This window comes from Tursiops truncatus, chromosome 9 (assembly GCF_011762595.2).
Source record: "Tursiops truncatus isolate mTurTru1 chromosome 9, mTurTru1.mat.Y, whole genome shotgun sequence".
NCBI lineage: Eukaryota > Metazoa > Chordata > Mammalia > Artiodactyla > Delphinidae > Tursiops > Tursiops truncatus.
In genome coordinates this window covers 10,752,876-10,758,343 of record NC_047042.1, presented here as the reverse complement: position 1 = coordinate 10,758,343, position 5,468 = coordinate 10,752,876, and the positions used below count along the sequence as shown (strand labels likewise).

The 5,468-nt window shown below is 43.0% G+C and overlaps 1 long non-coding RNA gene across 1 annotated transcript; it reads left to right on the top strand.

Annotated features, from left to right (window-relative positions):
- Positions 1–1,567: 1,567 nt before the first annotated feature.
- LOC141279505 (uncharacterized) lies at positions 1,568–4,999 on the top strand. Its single transcript, XR_012333862.1, has 3 exons — positions 1,568–1,646; positions 2,000–2,224; positions 4,853–4,999. It is a non-coding gene; the product is annotated as an uncharacterized lncRNA (long non-coding RNA).
- The last annotated feature ends 469 nt before the right edge of the window (positions 5,000–5,468 follow it).

The window sequence follows — 5,468 nt, the reverse complement described above, 5'->3', positions numbered from 1 at the left end:
GTACTGAGTCTAAAACCTTGCTGAGAGTTGTCAGCCTATGAAAATGCTACTTGAACATGGCTCCCATTACGCCCATGTGTTTGCAATTTCAACTTATGGAAATGTAGCCACATTTTTATTTACTCATTTTTACTAAACACCTTACTCAAGGCAAGCTCATTTATGCAAAATAGTTATTATCAGCTACCATCGAATCATTAAGATAATCCAGGGCTTCCCTGGTGGCGCAGTGGTTGAGAATCTGCCTGCTAATGCAGGGGACACGGGTTCGAGCCCTGGTCTGGGAGGATCCCACATGCCGCGGAGCAACTAGGCCCGTGAGCCACAACTACCGAGCCTGCGCGTCTGGAGCCTGTGCTCCGCAACAAGAGAGGCCGCGATAGTGAGAGGCCCGTGCAACGCGATGAAGACTGGCCCCCGCTCGCCGCAACTAGAGAAAGCCCTCATACAGAAACGAAGACCCAACACAGCCATAAATAAATAAATAACTAAACTCCTACCCCCAACATCTTCTTTAAAAAAAAAAAAAAAAAAAAAAGATGATCCAATGTATCAGCTTGATCATTTCTCTTCCTTTTCACTGACATTTGGTCCTGGGGTGTTTTGTTGATCCAATGAATGTAAAGGAGGGTCTATCTCAGTATCTACCATTGCTCCTGAATGAGCAGTCGTTTTGGTAGGCCAGCAGCAGAGAAGACTAACTTAAACCCTAAATCCTGAAAAGCACCGTTCAGGGGTGATTAACCTGTAGAGCAAGGAAGGACTTTAGGAATTTGTAAAATCAGATGCAGTATTATATGACTATGAGAATATGCACATTTTTTCTGAGAAGATCATTCATAATTCTCAAAGGGTTTTGTGACTTTAAGCAAATCTATGAAATCCATGTAAAAAAATCCTTTGTCTAAGAAGAACTTGGGGACAGGGCAAAAACTTCCAAACATAAGATGCATTGGAAGGTACCCGACAGAGGGTAAAACGTCAGCTGTGACATGTTGAAGTAACGCTAGAGTCACATTGACTTGAGCGGAAATAATGTGGGATGGCAACTGGGATACAAGCCTCCCCCAGGGGGAGGGACACGTTGGTCCCAGGTTAAAAACCCAAGATACATTCCTAATATCAAGGTTGGGGTAGATGATTTTTCATCTAGTTGAGCCACCTTTAGAAAACCGGGAGATCAGAGGGAGAGTGAAGAAATCTGTGAGAGCACTGGGTTCAGAGAAAGTAAGAAGGTTATTTTGTGTTCTGAGCCACAGAAGAACTATTTAGCAAAATATAGGTAGGCAGCATCCAGGGCCAGCATTCATGGTCCAGGTGGCTGCCTTAATAAAGGACCAAGAAAGAAAAATATTCTGCTTTCCAGGAATGAAGACCGTCACTTTGATCGGAGACTGGGGATAGAAGTAGAGAGAACTAACAGCAAATGTCACATGAGGATTTGGAGCTAGGGAAAGCATCAGTTGCTTTGATGATGAAGTGTGAAACACTCAAGTAGCCATGGAGACAGCTATGCTTAAACAGAGGCTGGGTTTGCGGGTCCAGCGTCACCCGCCACTCCTCCACCCTCATTCCCCCGGGCCTGGGTCTCTACACATGAGTTGATGTGCACAATGGACGTTTCTTCCTGAAGTCCATGGGGACAGGTCTGTACATGGGTGCCAGAGAGACAGGAGGGAAAAAGCAGGATAATGTTAAGATGACAGTAATATCTGTCCCTACTTTGGGCTATTTTGAACACCTTGGAAAGTGGGTATCAGTCCGTGTTTTTCGGAGCGATTTTGTGAGTTCCTGAGCATAGGCGGGGCCACTTTCCTCCCCGCCACCTGGCTGTGTCTGCAGTGTTGCACCCCTGAGGGCTGTGGAGAGACAGTGGCACGACTTCACGCCCATGGAGAGTGGGAGAGCTGGCGGGAAGAGACGGGCCGTTACTCTCACACTGAGGCAAGGCCAACCTTGCTGCTTCTTAGTACCAATTCTTCCCTCCAATAATTTGCAGAAGCAATCCCACAAGCCATCTGGAGTTTCTAGAAGCTCATGAGCACATTTATGTCTGAGCCCATGTGACCCTCTCTCCGAAACTCTGAGAAATGAGGGATGAAGATTTTGAGGAGAGGCAGAAAGAGCTTGCACTAAGAAGATGGGGCTAAGAATCTAGAAAATTCCAACATCAATGTTCAAAGTGTACTCTTAGACACCAAAAGGAGATGAGGTCCCGGCTGAGGTCTGTATGCACTTCCTTTCCACCCTCTCATTCTCCTTTTCCTCTACTCCAACTACCCTACTGCAGCACATTCTCCCTTTAGCCAGGTCCTACGTGTTTCTATGACCTACTTCTCTGTGCAGCACCCGCTGCACTGACCACCCCTGCACTCCTGCAACTCTCTTCGCTTTGACTGACATCATCTGTTCTCCTCCCTGCTTACTTACAGCAATCTTCCCAGCTCCTACCCAAAGCTTCCAGCTCTTTCTCTGGACAACCCCAAAACGTCCCACAAGATCATTTGCAGCTTTTTAATTGGATATCTTGGCAAACACCCTGTTTGTGTAAGACGGTCCTTCTTTGTAGAGGAATTTCATACGTGGTAAAGACTTGAGAAGGTCCTTTATTTTAGCTGTAGCCGTTGGCTATCATTATAGTTTGTTCTAAATCATTTTACTGCATTTAATTTTGTAAAATGTTATTTCAGCTGTTGCCATCAGAAATAATTAGATCTATGTGAGATTTCTTCCTTCCTCATCCAGCTGCCGTCCAGAATTATGTCAATCATTTGTGCTTATGATGTCATGGTTTGTTTCCATGGTAACAAATATGCAGTCACAAGAACCTCATTATCATTTCATTAAGGTGATGACATATTTATAGTAGGCAGGGACAACATATCGCCCCTTTAAATAACGTGCTCCTATGGCGTGCATTAATACCCTTCTTCCTGACTCTACGTTATTTCCCTGTGGTTTGCATCATTTCCTATATATACTGCACACTGCTTGCTTGTTTCTTTCTTGCTTAAAAGAAATAAGGCAACACAAAGGTATTAAAATAAGTAGATCCAAGGGAGAAGAAACATTTACAATAAGAAATTCAAAAGACTATCAAATTACTACCAAAAAAATCAAGCTGTTCAAAGCTTCATACCTAGCAGGATTTACCAACGTGTTTATTGAAAATATTAACTCAGAAGTTGAGAGACAATCCAATAATATTTTAAGTAATCTAGAATAGCTGCTCCCCGTATTGTAGCACTCTTAATTATGCGTCTGTAAAGAGACACTTGAAATGTTGGCACACTAATGACGTAAGTATAAATTTTGATTTCACTGAGGATGCAATATCAGGTGACACATTTCAGATCGTTCTGTGAATGTGGTTCTTTCTTCTTGCCGCTACCATCCCCCTGCCTTTTCATGAATCCTATTCAGAAGTGAAACATTTATTCGGTTCAGGGAGATTCTCTCTGGAGGGGAAATAATTTTATCAGTAAGACTCCCTGGTGATGAGGCTGACTGGGGACTGTTGTTAATCAGCCTTTTTGACATGGCGGCTTGAATAGCCCTTCCCATGATGCTCCGTGATTCCACCTTAACGCTTTCCCTTTGAACTCAACATGACTTGTACCTGCCTTTTTCTCCCTTTGTGTGTCTGAATTTATCCCACTATTAACTTTAATTGGAAAGGTGCCTTTTGTTCCCCTACTGGAGTCATACAGTAACCACTGAACTCCCTAGGCTAAATTTCAGGGGTAGTTAAAACTTAATTATTTTAATAACTGAGGGGGATAAATAATGATTAACTTGGATAACTTCACAGTGATTAATAGGAAGTTACTGAAAAGAAGCATACATTTGTATACATTTGACTTTTTAAAAAAGTTTCGATTCAAAGGCTCCTCTGAAAAGAGGAGAAAAATAGAGCAGGCTGAGAAGTGGGCTCCATGAGGATGTTTGCATGAGGGTCGGAGGAGCTTCCTGGCAGAGGACTGACCGTGGAGAAGGAGAGGGTGTAAATGAGAGCAGTGCTTCCTCATCCGTGAGGAGGGCTGATTAGAGCACGAATGGGCCTACTCTGGGATGTACCTGTGAGTGAAAACAGAAAGAACTGTGTCCGTTGAGTGTCTAGAAGACTTTGGAAGCTTCGGGAAGACCTGCTTTGGAATCTGGTAGCGCAAAGTTCAGGGAGACAGACTCAGCCACTATCGGTTTGTTGTATTCTTTGGAGTTCTTGGCAGTCCCTTGGGGGGGACAGACACCAGTGCCCTGGGGAACAAGCGTGAGTCACTGAAACTCAAACACCGGCAAATATCACCAAAAGCTGTGACACCTTTGTCCAGCGTCCAAAGTCTAGCGCCCCTGGTGGACGTTAGCTGCTTCACAGGGATCAGAGGCCCTAAGAGAGGATCTCAAAAAAAACACGAAGTAAAAAAAAGCTATCCATGTGATAGCTTAGAGGATGCATTTGTGGGTACACCAACGATATTATCAAAACTATAAAGACTAGAGGTCTGGGGTCTTAGAGGAGCATGTTAAAATCCTACAATAGCAGTAGATGAGAGAGGTAAAAATGTACTACTCTGCCATGTTATTTTGACCCCTATTTGACTTCCAGAGCCTTGCATTCTAGAAAAATGGCCGATCGCTATACTGGAAGCAAACAGTTGGACTAGTACTCAGATGGCTATAAATAAAAAAACTCTTGATATGTTTAGATTTGCTCTCTTCATTATCCCAGAGATCAGTGTTTATAATAAAATCAACGAATCAAATCATATTGACATTGTCAGTTTCAAGAGTGAAAACAAGGTTAATCTATTTATTGTTGTTCTTCTGGAAAGTACTTTTTGTCTTATTTCAGGAACTTGTTAATCTTACAAAGTGCAAGGAGGGATCAAGTGTCTTTCAAGCATGAGGGAAGATCGGTCACCCAAAGGAGAGGGCCAAACAGACTCACCACATTTTTTAAAAATCAAGTTTGTTAATAACTAAAGTGACAATAAATCCTTTCATGGCTCTGTAGGTAAATATATTTCTCTGTGGGAAAAGGTCTGCTTGGGGGAGCAGAACATCTAAATTCTAGCCCCAGATTTGCCTTCTACTTTGGGACCTTTGGATAAGATACCTGACTTCTCTAAACTTTAGCCCCACTGTATTTAAAATTATGTTAATAACATTTTCCCCACCTCCTTCAGAGATGTGTGGACAGCAATGATTTATGCGAGAATGCTGTGTAAACTGTAAAGCATGTAGCAAAGATAAGATACTGCAATTTCAGTTTCATTCCATCTGGCTTCCAGCTCCACATGCCTTCTGAGAACTTGGTCCTCTGAGATTTTCATGCCCTTCCCTCCTGCTCTTGCGCTACCTTCGATATGGTCTTCTGAGGAGTTATGTTTCCTCTGAGACACATGAGATGAAGCAATCTAGAAGTTTACAGACTTTAAATGGGATTGACTTAATATGTGACCACATCA